Source organism: Mirounga angustirostris, unplaced genomic scaffold (genome assembly GCF_029215605.1).
Source record: "Mirounga angustirostris isolate CCGP_5_RB_7025 unplaced genomic scaffold, mMirAng1.0.hap1 SCAF_11, whole genome shotgun sequence".
Taxonomy (NCBI): Eukaryota; Metazoa; Chordata; class Mammalia; order Carnivora; family Phocidae; genus Mirounga; species Mirounga angustirostris.
Window position 1 is genome coordinate 110,023,425 of NW_026991719.1, and position 15,920 is coordinate 110,039,344.

Consider the following 15,920-nt stretch of genomic DNA (forward strand, 5'->3'; position numbering starts at 1 on the left):
ACTCTATGGCTCCTCGTATCTGTCAGTCCTTAAACAGTGGGGTACACAGCTATGTCTTAGGCCTGCTTCTCTTCTCAATTGGCGCATCATCCTGAGCATTCCCACATACCCCCATAGCTTCAAACATCATGTATAAGCTGATAACTCCCCAAATGTGTATTTCTGTTTTGTTTTGTTTTTGTTTTTGTTTTAAGTAAGCTCTATGCCCAACATGGGGCTTGAACTCACAACTCTGAGATTAAGAGTTGCATGCTCTACCAACTGAGCCAGCCAGGGCCCCCCAAATATGTATTTCTAGTGTGGTCTGTCCTTTTGGTTTTTGGACCTTAATATCCAGCTTCTTCCTCAACTTTTAAACTTGAACTTAACTCAACATGCCCAAGTCTGAATTTGTCCTTTTGTCACGATCTCAGAGAAAGCATCACCCAGCTGCCCAAGGGAGATCCTGAGTCAGCCTCAACTCCTACTCTCCGACATTCAGTCAACCAGCAAGTCCTGTCAGTGAATTCTCCTAAACATTTCTGAAATCCATCCACTTCTCTTCATCCCCATTGTTACTGCCATTCTCACTCCAGGCACCCAAGTTCAGACCAACTCCTTACAGAACTCACTGCTTCTGATCGAGTCACTCCTCCCTAATCCATTCGGTCACATGGCAACAAGAATGCAATCAATGTCTTCCAACACAGATCTGATCTTATCACCTCTGTTTAAAACACTTCAAAGGGACCTGAATCAAAAATTAAAACTCTTTCGCATGGTTTCCAAGGCCCTTCGTGATCAGATCTTGCTTTCACTTACAGTGTAATATTAGGTCAGACCGAGGAGCAAGACTGGCTGGGTTCAAATCTCAGCTTTACCACTTTTGGTAGCTATGTAACTGAGCACATGAACCTCCCTGAGTCTTACTTTTCCCATCTGTAAAATGAGATAATTACGCTTCCATCCCTTCTAGGGTTGTTTTTGAATATTTTGTCAATACATACATCGTACTGAAAACGTGCCCTCTAAATGTCAGCTTTGAGTCGTAATAAGATCTCTCTAACCTTATCTCTTGCCATACCTTCCCCCTCTCTCTATCCTCTGGCCATAGCATGTCTTTTAGTTTCTAGAGCATGACACATTCTGTTTTCTTTTTTTAAGTGTACACTTCAGTGGCCTCTTGTACATTCACAGAATTGTGCATTTATCGCCACAATTTCCGAACATTTTCATTACTCCAAAGAGAAACTCCACGCCCCTTATCCATTGCCCTCCCAACCCCCTCCCCAGCTGTCCCAGCTCTAGGCAACCACTCATCAATCTACTTTCTGTCTCCATGGCTTTCCCTATCCTGGACTTTTCCTAGACATGGAATCATACATTTGTTCTTTCGTGACAGGCTTGTTTTACTGAGCATCCTGTCTTTGAGGTTCCTCCATGTGGTGGCAGGTATCAGTACTTCATTCCTTGTTACAGCCACACCACGGCCTCTCCTAGTGCCTGACCTTTGTGCACAGTAAGCCTCTGACCAGAACCCGTGGCTTCTCTCCCACCCCGGCTCACATGGGCGACTCCCACTCAAACTTCGGCTCTCCCCGGTCTAGATGGAATGACAAGAAGCGGTAGATGACAGCCTCCTCCCATCCCCCCTCCCTCTCCGGTCTGGATCAGGTAAGCCTCCTGGATGCTTCCCCGTTTGCTGGTCTTTTTGTCTGTCTCTCTTCCAGACTGCCAGCCGAACAACGAGGGTGGCACACAGTAGGCCCTCGATTGCTTTGTTGAATGAATGAAATGGGAACCCGGGGGGCGGGGGGGATGGCCCAGAACAGAAAGGTGGAGGCTCCGTTGTTAGCAGAACAAGGGGAGGCTTGTTAATATGCCACCAGACTAAACGTCCTAACACTGCTTTCTTCAAGGCTGATGTCCTCCAGCAAGACACCTGGCCTCAGTTTTTCCTCCACAAAATGAAGCGTTCGCCTGAATAATCCCTACAGTCCCTTTTAGCTCTGACACTGATTGCTTACAAGTATATGTTTAATTAGTCCTATAATTATTAAGGAGAGCCAGAAGGATGCCAAATGCATTAAAAATACATTCCTCTTTCAAATGAATGCAAAATGGCACTGTACAAATTGTACGTTTTTTCTCTTATAGCATTAGTAATGTAGCATTTACTGGGGTCAAATAAACAAAAAATTAAAATGATGTCTTACATTAGAATGGTTAAGGGATACAACCTCCATCAACTAGAAGCTTCTGAATCCTCTTTTAATCAGTTCTATCTTGACACTTGATTGAAATATTAGTAGTAAATGCCTCTGCATTTATCAGCATTTAAAGACCTGAATTAATTTCCCAATCCTGGCCCGGCTTTGTAAGATGGAACGGAAAGTAGGAGGCACCCCTCTCTCTCAGAGAAGCACTTCCCAGTTCCACCAGCCCGGCCCAAGCTATTTTGAATGGGCTTGCCATTAATGAACACCACTGCGGCTCCTTCCAGGTCTGGACTGCTCTCCATTAGAGCAACTGGAGCCAAAGGTAGACAAAAGCAACAACAATGAAAAAGATTTAGAATCACGGCATAGTCTCTAAGTGTGTACCATACTCAATAATAATAACTCCCATGTATCGAACAGGGTATTGTCCCTTTATCTACATATCACGTTCATAACAATCCTATGGGATCAGTATTATCATTTTATTATTATTATTATCCTCATCTTACAAATGAGGAAACTGAGCCAGACAGGTTGAGCAACTACCCAAAGTCATGTATCTAGTAAGTGGTAGAGCCAGGGTTTTTTTTTTTTTTTAAGATTTTACTTATTTATTTGACAGAAAGAGAGAGAGAGGGTGCACGAATGCACAAGCAGGGGGAGCAGAGGGAGAGGGAGAAGCAGACTCCCCGCTGAGCAGGGAGCCTGCTGCCAGGCTCGATCCCAGGACCCTAGGATCATGACCTGAGCCCAAGGCAGACGCTTAACTGACTGAGCCACCCAGGCGCCCCAGAGCCAGGATTTAAAACCAGGCCTCTCTGAACACAGAGGCACAGCCTATGATGTTAGAGGACATGTGCCTCCCATCATTTAGTAATTATCCATTTACAAATCCTTCTCTCCCACTGTGCTATGAGCTCCCTCTAGGTTTGTACCACCAGCACACAGCTTGGCACACGGGTTCATTCATTGCTTCAGGACAGATCTATTGAGCGTGTACTGTAAGCTGAACACTGGCTAAGGGCACTTAGACATACGGCAGTGAACAAGGCAGTAAGATCCCTGGCCTAGTGGAGCTTCCATTCAGGTGGAGACAGACCAGTAAACAAATAAGATTTTCGAGAAGAAAATGTGATTAAGAGTAGCTTGGGGTGGGGGTGGGCAATGTTTCGGGAGGCTAAGGTGGTCAGGGAAGGCCTCTCTAAGCAGGTGACAGTTCATTGGAGCTGAGACCTAACTTGAGAGAAAGAGCCAGCCATGAGAAGAGCCAGAAGAGGCGTGCTCCCAGCAGAGGGCCAAGAATGTACAAAGGCCAGGAGTTGGGAAAGAGTTTGGCACATTTGAGGAGGGAAAGAGGGCTAGTGTGGGTGAAGAGCAGGGAGCAGAGGGGTGGGTGGATAGATGTCGGATCTTACCGGGATTGTAGGCATTAGGCACCTCCTATTGTCCCTACACTTAGGATTGGGACTGCTGCCCCCTACTGATTCCTAACAGGAGCCAGGGTGGAAGAAACAAGTTTTTGATGGGGGATATTCAGAGGCAGGATCTCTGGGCTGGGGAAGGAAAGTATGGACCTTCCCCATCCCGACTTACTCTTTTCCCTGGGGATACCTTTCTTTGTCCCCTACTCCCATTTTGTACCTTTCCTCCTCCTCCTCGTCCTCGTCCTCGCCCTCCTCCACACACATCTCTAAAACAATTCAAGGGTGCCAGCCATCTCCTTCCACTCCTCCTGCGACTGTAAGCCAGCCAGTCTGTGCCTTGAGCCTCTCATGTGAAAACCCTTGAGGCAGATAAGAGGAGGGAATGACGGTGACGGGGGCAGCAGACACGTCCCAGCTTGAGGTCAAAGCTCAAAGACTCCTTCGGCCTGACCCCTGGAGGGAGTCAGGCAATTTTGGGCGTGGCCTCAAACCGTGGTGCAGAGAGCTGAACTTCCTCACCGCTGTGGCGAGCAGGAAGGAAAGCAAGACCCAGAGAAAGCAAACACCAGGGAACAAGAACCAGAAGCCCGGCGCCCGCACCGACAGCAGGCGGGCTGCTGGAGGGCTCACACACACAATCTGCACAGTGGCCCCCCGCACGGCCGAATCCCGGGGCTCCCGCAAGCCCGCTCCCACACTCCTTGCTCCCTACTGCCCCGCTGTGGAGAAACGCTTCGGGCAAAGCGCTGAAGTGCAAGAGAAAAACGTTCATTGCCACCCTCGGCTTTCTTGGCTTTGGGGTCCCGGCAGTCCCCACTTTCCGTTCCCTCCCTGTCTCTAGCTCAGAGAAAAGGGCTTTTGACAGACGTCCAACAGCCTTTACCTCTCACCGTTAACATTTAAGGCCAATAAACTAAACTAAACATTGAGCTTAACAGTTTAGAAAAAGAGCAAAAAAATTGCACAGGAAAATAGGAGGAAGGAAATAATAAAGATAAAAGCAGAAATAAATAAATTAGAGGATGTAAAAACAGTGGAATTAATAAATACATTCAAGAGCTGGTAGCTTGAGAGGGCTAATAAAGTAGCTAAGCCTCTGGCAAACCTATGTGAGAAAAACACACATAAAATTAGAAATGAGAAAGGGGGTATAACAGCCAGTATAAACAATATTTTTAATTGTAAGGAAATTCTATGCACAATTGTATGCTAATAGGTTTTTAAAATATAATGCAATGGATGCCTTTTTTCCGGCAAAAATATAAAATATTAAAATTCATACTCCAAGTAGAAAATCTGAATAAATTAATAACTGAGGAGTAAATTGTGAAACTGTCACACCAGGTCCCTTAACCTAATGATAAGTAGTTTCAAATCTTCAAGGAAGAAAACAGAAAAAGTTAGGATGTACCTAATTCATTCCATGAAACAAATATGGTCCTGATTCCCAAACCTGAGAAAGATAAAACTCAAAAATCAGAGACCAATATAAACTCCAAATATAGATATAAAAACTCCAGGTAAGACAGTAGCAAACATAATTTAGCAAAGCTTGAAAAGAACAAAGCACAGTCACAAAGGATTGATCCAAGGGAAGCACCAATAGTTCAAGCCTAAGGCAGTCTATTAGTATAATACTATCTATAGGTTAAATCAGTGCGGCCCAACTTTTCATGGCATACACAGAAAATGAAAATATTTGCATGGGCCACTGGAGTATGCAAATGAGGCTGCTCCTAGCTGAAGAAGGGGAGAAGGCATATCAGGTTATCCCTAGCCCACTGGCTACCCTGAGAGCTGAAGGGATGGATATATTGACTATTACCAAGGGTGCTATTTGCAGTATTTATCAAGTGCTAAGGCACAGAAATTGGCCAATCAGAATGTACAAGCCATGGGGGGTAGTAGCATTAGATCGGGGTCCTGGTGGCCGCCTGCTATATATACCAGGTGTTACCCTTTTAGTTGGTAGATTCTCAGGAGGAACTGGGTCAGGGAGGGAGCACTCAGGGTGCTCAGAGCAGTAGTGATTTACTATGGAAGTATTTTAATATTTTAAATGGTCTTACCGTTTTGGTGTATACCAGCTGAATATCAGCTCTAGCTGTGACCCAGACCAAATCGTCAGGTGCATCATTTGGGAAGCTCTAGGTTAGACCACACTTCAAGAGTGTTTTAGTATTAATCACACTGTATTGTAATGGTTGGCATCTTGTCCTTCTTTTATTTTTTTAACTGAAGTACAGTTGACCCATGATGTTACATTAGTTTCAGGTGTACAACACAGTGATTTGGCAAGTCTATGTGATCTACTGTCCTCCCAACAAGAGTAGCTATTACGCCATTGATTATCTTGTCCTTCTTCTGACTAGTCTGTGGAGCTATCCATCTTTGTCTTCCCAGCATCCCTGCAAAGTATCTGACATATAGAAGCTTAATAAATGTTTGCCAGATGGATCAAGAATCATTTTGAAGAGATATCCAAAAAAACAAATCGTAACGTTTAATACCTATTATGTCAAATTGGGACTATAACGTAAAAGGATAAGGATATACATGAAAATGACAAGGAGAACATAATAAAGAACATCTCTGTTAAACATGAGGTAAAATAATACTTACCAAAGAATATTACCAGCATTTCTTTCTCATTTGTCTGTTTATTGTTTTCATTTTTTAAGTAAGTGCTATGCCCAATGTGGGGTTCGAACTCATGACCCCAAGATCAAGAGTCGCATGCTCCACCGACTGAGCCAGCCAGAGGCCCCCTACATCACTTCTTTTTTTAATTATAATTTTTTAAAGATTTTTAAGTCATCTCTACACCCAACGTGGGGCTTGAACCTACAGCTCCAAGACCAAGAGTCACACACTCCACTGACTGAGTCAGCCAGGTGCCCCAGCATTTCTTTTTTTAAAAAAACAAGCAAAATAAAGATATCTTCTATCATTTTTAATATTGTTTTAGAACTTCTGATCACGGGCACCTGGGTGGCTCAGTCGTTAAGCGTCTGCCTTCAGCTCGGGTCGTGATCTCAGGGTCCTGGGATCAAGCCCCACATCAGGCTCCCTGCTCAGCGGGAAGCCTGCTTCTCCCTCTCCCTCTGCCCCTGCTTGTATTCCCTCTCTCACTGTGTCTCTCTCTGTCAAATAAATAAAATCTTTAAAAAAAAAAAAAGAATTTCTGATCAATGACACAAAAAAGAAATAAAGTATAAATACTAAATTATGATAGAAAATGCAAAATATAAGGAACTTAAGAATAAACAGAAGTTATATTACCCATATAAAGAAAACTACAATACTATGGAAAGATATAACAAAAAGCCCCCACCATCAACCATATATTTTTTTTGTATGAATGCCAATACTATTGTGTTATATTCTAATATTGTTGTCAAGTTATGGCTGTAGGGAAAGGCCACACCCCTGTGGGCAAAGGATGGGTGGAATCTCCCTGGAAAACTGTGGTTATTCCAGACTAACAGTCATCTGAGCAAAAAGACAAGAATGTGAAACTAAGAAGGCAGGTCTTGGGTATGCCAGGAAATGAACCAATCCTAGTGCTCTTGGGTTCAGAGGTCAGAGGATTCAGAAGTTCTCATCTTACACTCCTGGGTGGTGGGTTGCTAAGATGGTACCCACCTTGTGGAAATAAATGAGGATCAAGAATAAGATGGTGCTCTGAAAAGCAAGCCTTATAGTGTAAAGTACAATGATCTGGTTTCATATTATTTTCTGTGTTTATTTATCTGCTGTTATTCCCTAGTCTTTTTTTTTAAGATTTTATTTATTTATTTGACAGAGAGAGACACAGTGAGAGAAGGAACACAAGCAAGGGGCGTGAGAGAGGGAGAAGCAGGCTTCCCACTGAGCAGGGAGCCCAATGTGGGGCTCGATCCCAGGACCCTAAGATCATGACCTGAGCCGAAGGCAGACGCTTAACGACTGAGCCACCCAGGCGCGCCATGTTATTCCCTAGTCTTTAGACAGTCTTATTCAATACTCCAGCCTTACCTCAACTATGCTAAAAGGTACTCAGGAAAGGTGAATGTGTCTACATTTAGGCGAAAGTGCTGATGGAAGAGCAGGACCTCGATTTTTATAGGCAGATAGAAGCGAGGTTGCCAGTAATTATGAATAATTGAGTGCTTGGGTTAGGCACTGCCTTACACACATTATCTCATTCAACTCTCTCAACAAACTGATGAGGTATGCACTTTTATTAACCCCAATTTACAGGTGAGAACACTGAAATTCAGAGAAGTGTAGTGGGGCGCCTGGGTGGCTCAGTTGGTTAGGCGACTGCCTTCGGCTCAGGTCATGATCCTGGAGTCCCGGGATCGAGTCCCGCATCGGGCTCCCTGCTCGGCAGGGAGTCTGCTTCTCCCTCTGACCCTCCTCTCTCTCGTGCTCTCTGTCTCTCATTCTCTCTCTCAAATAAATAAATAAAATCTTTAAAAAAAAAAAAACACAGAGAAGTGTAGTGATGTATCCAAAATTATACAGGAAGGAAAATGGCAGAGGTAGAACAGAAACACATCTCCGTCCAACTTCCAGCTCTGTGCTCTCAGCTACTACCTGCTCTAAGAGATCCCTAAGAAAAGACAACTGTCAAGGACAAGAGTTAAGGGTTCTAGGCTTAATTTAATTAACAAAGGTAGAAGTTATTTTTTTAGGAGACATAAAAGATTAATTCAATAAACAGAATACATGCCATGTTCATAGATGGACAATATTGTAAGAATATAAATTCTCCTTGAATCAATTTGTTATTTGCTAGCACCACATTCCAGAGGAAAAGTAACTTCAGAGATACAGGGAATATAGATTGCTTATGAAAAGAAAATCTTTGGGTATTTTTTATTAATAGGTTTTACTTGATATCCTTAAGAGAGATATCTCAAAGTACACTGGAGATATCTTCTCCACACCCTGCCCAAAGTATAAAGAGTTCTATAGCTCTAGCTTCTCCCCTGGTAACTTCATACCAGAGCTCATCAGATCACAGGAAGGCCCTGGGACTTGGCTCTGTTAGTGCCCTCACCCACACTCAGCTCCGTTCTCTCTTAACAGCGAGGAATGTAGTCCAAAAGCCCTTGTCTCCATCTTTTCTCAAGACCTTCTTTTCTCAATACTCATTTCTCCCTTTTTCTAATCATTTCTAAGATTCCCACCTTTTTTTTTTTTTTTGGTTGATAAGCCTGTTGCTTTTATACTGATGGTTGTCACAGAAGCTCATTAAATCACCCTGAGATGGTCATCACCCTGCACACTCTGGGCTCCTGCAGGCATGATGGGGATTCACAAATAAAACACACAGAGCACTGAAAGCATGCGCCAACCCAGTGATCATGAATTTAGTCCTAAAATTGGCTCGGGAATATAGAGGTCCAACCATTCCCCATAGGGCAATCTGGAAAAAAAAAGGAGCAAAAGTAGACCTCACTTTTTAGAAAGGAACCTCGAGGGACCCAAAGTATCCCGTATCACAAAATAAATCCTCACACACTAAACACAGAATAATAATAACTACAACAAAAGAAATAAATTTGGCCTTGGGATGATGTCAAAATCCTGCTCTAGTTCTTTTCACACAGCCTGAGAAAGACCATGTAGTAAGAGCATGGACTCAACACCAGACCATCTAGACTAGAGTCCGGGCTCTGCCACTTACCACCTGGGTAACTTTGGATAAGTTACTTCACCTCTCTGGACCTTGGTTTTCTTATTTGTAAACTGAGGTAATAATAGTAACTACCCCCATAGAATCGCTGAGTGGATTAAATGAGATAATATGCCTAAGGTGGCTGATACACGGTGTGCAATTATTATAGGTTAATAAACTCAGCCTCCTCTGCCAGAACCCCAGTTCCTTCTTTCCATGTTTTCCTGCACTGCTCCTCTTGCCTATCCTTTTGCCACATGCAGTTTCACTGCTGATTACCTCCTCTCATTTCTTCTTCTGTGACTTTTCTCATTGCCTCTTCAAACATCCCCTCCCTGCAAAATGCCCTTTTGCAAGCAGCTGCTAAAACACCAGAGCGTCCAATCCCAGGACCCAAGATTGCTTTCTCTTGCAGAAACTCCAGCTCAATTAATGAAAAATAGTCAAATCCAGGGCATAGCGTTTGTCCTGTGGAGATTTTCTGCTGTAAGACAACAGCTGCCCTACCTTCTACCACAAATGGTGTTTTCGAGAAATCCAAACTGCTCCGAATAGACCCAAGTCAAAAGGAATTTTTTCAGACCACTCGAGGAAGCCCTAATTCATTTCTAGGCTAAGTTTCCCTTCATCGGCAACCAGGGCATGTCTGCAAAGCTTCATTTACCTTACTTAGTACTTCTTTGCCATTTTCTTACAGCCTTCCCATGTCCTCACGCCAGCCACCACTAGTACGGATGCCGTCTGTTCTTCAAGCCCCTTTCATAAAGGCTTTCAATATTTGCCTTTGCATTTTGTCCTTTGTTTTCAACTCTGAGCTGGTAAAAATGGCCAATCAAGAGTATCAGTCTAGGAGCATCTCGCTGACTCAGTCAGTAGAGCATGGGACTCTGAATCTCGGGGTCATGAGTTAGAGTCCCCCGCTGGGCATGGAGATTACTTTTAAAAAAAGTAATAAAAAAACTAAGTATTGAAAATTGACTCAATTAGAAACAAACAGGAATTAGAAGATAACATGTATTATATCATTGGAAAGATATATTTTCAACAAAGAAATTTAAAAGGAAATGACAAACTTTTATGATTGCACTGTTTAAACAACTTCTGTACAATAAAATTAAAAATCCTTCTGATAATCTACAAAGATCTATATAATCTGGATTGCTGGTCCCTCTCTGACTTCATCTCCTCCTCTGCTCACTCTGCTCCAACCACACTGGCCTCCTTGAACATATCATGCACAATCCTTCTTCTGGGCCTTTGCACTTGCTATTTTCCTCTGTCTGGAATGCCCAGCCATTCTAGCTCTGTTTTGTTGTAATTTCTCCACTTCTGCTTGCCTCTTTGCATTGGCTTCATCCTCAGGCAGCTGCCCCTCATTGTTGCAAAATGGCTGCCGAAGCAACGAGGCTATATGCTTCTTCTTGAATATATTAGGAAAGAGAGCCTGCTGCCTTTTATAAGCATAGTAAGAAGCCCCGAGTTTCATAATGACTGGGCCATAGCTGAACCAATTTCTGTGGCCAGGAGAATGCCATATGCTGAATAGTTTAGGCCAGGGTTACCTTGACCAAATACTATGGCAAAGGGGATAGATCACTCAGATTGACTAAGACGAATGAGGGCTCACACTTGGGAGCTGGTGGTGAGGTCAATTCCACACATATCAAATGGTTGCTAGGAAAAGAACTACAATACCCACTGCAGAAAGGAATCTAGATATACCTATCAGGAACCTTTAACCTAGTAATGATATTCCTTCCTGGGAATTTATTCTAAGGAATAAATTCAAATGAAGAAAAGCTATGTGCATCAATATTTATCTCTGCATTGTATCAATAGTGAATAATGAATTGATGAATAACTTTTAGAAGCAAACACTGTAAGAACTTAAATGCACAACTACTGAGAAATGTTTAAAGAAAGTATGTTATATAAATCAATATTCAATAAAATATTATGTAACTACTAAGAGTAAAAATTATAAAGATTATGTGATGAGAAGATATATATAAACATTTTTGCATTATATACATATATAACATAATATAAAAATCTCAATACAGACTTCTGTGTATACTAATACTGGAATGGTATGTGAAAAGATGAAAACAGTCATATTTAGGTAAGTGAATTAAGGATTTTTTCCCTTCTGATATTACCTTTAATTTTGTCTTTCCAATAAATTTTAAAATCAAAGAGAGGCAATCCGATGACAACCAAGAAATTCCTGAGAAGTAGGCATGCTCTAACGATAAAATTGGACTCTAGGTTAAGCCAATGGCTCCATCAAACCCTGGGCAAAGCTGGTCGTCAACAAGCTGGGCTCTCCTCATCATCAGAGCCTCCCCTTCCTTTTCAGTTTTCTTTTTCCACTTTTGCATCCCCACCCCACCCCCCTGATCCACTGATCATTATGTTTCCTAGACTCTCCAGTCATTGTCAGAAAGATCTTAGAAACTCATTTACACTAAGGTTCCCTGGTGGGAGGACTCACAGAGTGGGGGTGGCAATGCTTAACCCAAAGAAATACGTAAATGAAAACGGACCATTAGGTCCAGCTCAATTTTGGAGTGGAAAAGAAGAGTCCATTTTGGAGATGGAAGAGAAGAGGCCTTCCAGTACCTGTCATGTGTCTGTTGTTTGAATATTGATATATTATCCAAATATTATTGTTACTATTTTGCAAATATTTAATTACTAAATCCAAGACATAGTGGGAGAGATATATATACGAATAAAAATTACAGACTAGAAAAAGATATGAGGCCTATATACAAACAACAATAATAATGAAAATAAGAACCATAAGTGGGATTAAATGATATGGGAATTCAAAAGCAGAAGATTATTTCTAGCTGGTGATATTAGGAGAGGCTTTACAGAGGAGGTGATGGAGCTTCTAGGGCTTGAAAGATAGAAAGGTTTTAGTATGCATAGAAAGGGGAAGAAGGCAAGAGCAACAAAAGCAAAAGTAAACTATTAGGACTACATCAAACTAAAAAGCTTTTGCCCAGTGAAGGAAACCAATGAAATGAAAAGGCAACCTACTGAATAGGAGAAGATATTTGCAAATGATATGCTTGATAAGGGGTTAGTATGCAAAATATACAAAGAACTCATACAACTCAACACCGACAACACAAACAATCTGGCTAAAAAATGGGCAGATCCAAATAGACATTTTTCCAAAGAAGACATCCAGATGGCACACAGATTCATGAAAATATGCTCAACATCACTAATTATCAGGGAAATGCAAATCAAAACTGCAATGAGGTATCACCTCACACCTGTCAGAATGGCCAGTATTAAAAGGACAAGACATAACAAGTGCTGGTGAAGATGTGGAGAAAAAAGAACCTTCGTGCACTGTTAGGGTAAATTAGTGTAACCATTTTGGAAACCAGTATGGAGGTTACTCAGAAAATTAGAAATAGAAATACCATATGATCCAGTAATTCCACTTCCGAGTATTTACCCAAAGAAAACAAAAATACTAATTCAAAAAGATATATACACCCCCATATTTATTGCAGCATTATTTACAAATGCCAAGATATAGAAGCAATCTATGTGTCCATTGATAAGATGAATAGATAAAGAAGATGTGGTATATATACACAATGGAATATTATCCAGCCAAAGAAAAGAATGAGAACTTGCCATTTACAACAATGTGGATGGACCTAGAAGGTATTCTGCTAAGTGATATAAATCAGACAAAGACAAATGTCATATGATTTCACTTATATATGGAATCTAAGAAACAAAACAAACTGGGGCACCTGGGTGGCTCAATCAGTTAAGCGTCTGACTCTTGGCTTTGGCTCAGGTCATGATCAGGTCAAGAGATCAAGCCCCGAATCCAGCTCTGCACTCAGCACAGAGTCTGCTTGGGATTCTCTCTCTCTCCCTCTGCCCCTCCCCCTACTCACACACATTCTCTCTCTCAAATAAATAAAATCTTTAAATAAGTTTAATTAATTAAATAACAAACAAAAAACAGAAACAGACTCATAAATAGAGAACAAACTGGTGGTTGCTGGTTGGGGTCGTGGGGATGGGCCAAATAGGTGAAGGGGATTAAGAGGTACAAACTTCCCATTATAAAATGAAGAAATCATGGGGATGTAAAGCACAGCATAAGGAATATAGTCAATAATATTGTAATAATTTTGTATGGTTACAGGTGGTAACTACACTTATTGTGGTGAGCATTTCATAATGTATATAAATGTTTAATCACTATGTTGTATACCTAAAACTAGTATAATATCCTATGTCAACTATACTTCAATTAAAAATAAATTAATTAACTTTAAAAAAAGAAGAAAGGAAAAGGAGATGCTAGGCAGGGGTAACTTCATGGGAAAATGCACTGAGATGTACATAAGAATAGCAAGTACTGTCTTTCAATGAATCTTAAAGCACCAGTGATTATAAGATACATTGTTATTTTTTTTAAGATTTTTTTATTTTTGGGACGCCTGGGTAGCTCAGTTGGTCGAGCATCTGCCTTGGGCTCAGGTCGTGATCCCAGAGCCCTGGGATCGAGTCCTGAGTGGGGCTTCCTGCTCAGCGGGGAACCTGCTTCTCCCTCTCCCTCTGCCTACCGTTCCCCCTGCTTGTGCGCTCTCTCTCTCTCTCACTCTCTCTCTCTCTCACTCTCTCTCTCAAATAAAATAAATAAAATATTTTTTAAAAATAAAATTTTAAAAAAGATTTTTTATTTTTAAATAATCTCTACACCCAATGTGGGGCTCGAACTCACAACCCCAAGATTAAGAGTCACACGCTCTACTGACTAAGCCAGCCAGGCACCCCTTTTTTCTTTTCTTTTTTTTTTAAGATTTTTTCATTGTTATCTTATGCAACACTAAGAAAAGATAAACACTGCTAATCAAACAATAACTCAATAGTTTCTCATATGGAATTTTTATTCTATATTTACTGAAGGAGCTCTTTCAGGCTTTAGACATAGACAAAGCAAAATAAGATAATTATAATATCCCTAAAGCTTCTTCACAGTGAGTGAGGAAGGGGCCAGATGATGCTGGACTGTGTAGACCATGTTGAGAATTTGGGCCTTTCATGGGCAGTTCATATTGAGAAATGTTTTCACCAATAAAATATTTGTGGACAACTCTGATCTCGCTTCTGCTGGGATGACCATTCTTTTCCACCCTGAACCCTTCCTTCACAATCCCAACAGAGTAATTCTTAAAGAGTAACTTGTCCCTTTTCTTCTGAAAAGTGTTGGGCCAAAAGAGAGCAAAGGCAAGAAGCAGAAATGTGGCCATATATATTATCAAACCATATTAATGAAGGATACCTAAAATAAACCACAAATAAACTACCTTCTCTTTATGTCACAATAATTAGGGAAGAAATGAACACAGGTCCTCGCCTACTCAGTGATTATTAATAGCCAGATGCTCATACTTGAGAGATCCTGCAGTTGAATTGCAAAATAAAACCTCCAGCAATATAGGAAGATCAAGAAAACCATTTTATCATCCAAATGGATAGTCAAAAGGCATAATATTACTATAGGAAGGCAAGAAGAGAATTACTTGAATTTCACAAGATGTATACATATGATTGATACATCAGAAATGCTTTCAAAGTTTATTATATGGTCCCTTCAAAATATATGAAATATATAGTTATCAAATATTGCTCAATTAATGTACCTAATGGTTTTATTTTTTGAAACCGGTCTGTCATTTTAGCTTAATTTTTACATAGATGAAGGAGCAGCCCCATAATATTGAAAATGTAATTTAGCAATTTAACAAGGACACTACAATCTTTTGAAAATGAACAGCTTTTAACTGAGTAATATAACTTACCTACTTGTCATACTAAACAAATAACACACTAAATACCAAATAGTTTTTCTTACTACTGAGTTTAACTTTAAAACCACAAATTATCTTTGTACCCATACTTTAAATTTAAAATTCCAAGATTTTTTTTTGCAGTATACTAAGTGAGTGTGTCTTCTTGAAATATGCAAATATTAATCATTGTCATGACAAATTACCACTAAAATATTATCACTGCGAAGAAATGTATTATAGGATTCTACAAAAGGCTATCGGAAGTAATAGATTAAAAGGACAGAAATTATACTAAAATGGACTCAGCTTCAATTTTTAGGATTATGATTACATCTATGATTAATCTATGTAGAAATATTCAACATAATATAATATTAAATATGCTGTCACCATCTCACTTACAGACTGATTATGAGGCAAATTAAAGTGTCATGAAGTCATCCTGCTAACCTTCAGGCTAGTGCTTCTCAGACTCTAATGTGCATGCCAAACACCTGCAGATCTTGTTAAAATGCAGATTCTGATTCACTAAGTCTCCATGGGACCCACGATTCTGCATTTCTAACAAGTTCCTAGGTGATACTCATGCTACTGACCACAGTTTGAGTAGCAAGGCTTTAGGCTACAAAAAAACACCTTATATTCTTCAGGAAACTTTATGACAAATATGTTTTTAGTTCCCACTTCTTTCATTCACACTTCCAACATGTTCAACAAAAATTGAAAATATTTCCTCTGGATAAAAATGTTCTCTATTCACATTGCTCCATGGTAGATGTTGGCATTA

The 15,920-nt window shown here is 40.7% G+C and overlaps 1 long non-coding RNA gene across 1 annotated transcript in view; it reads right to left on the reverse strand.

Moving 5' to 3' along the window:
- Window positions 1-4,025, reverse strand: part of LOC129045429 (uncharacterized) — a 33,241-nt gene extending 29,216 nt beyond the window's left edge. The window contains exon 1 of the long non-coding RNA XR_008505170.2: window positions 3,840-4,025. This is a non-coding gene — a long non-coding RNA (uncharacterized LOC129045429). The remainder of the gene's footprint in view (window positions 1-3,839) is intronic.
- Window positions 4,026-15,920: the final 11,895 nt, after the last annotated feature.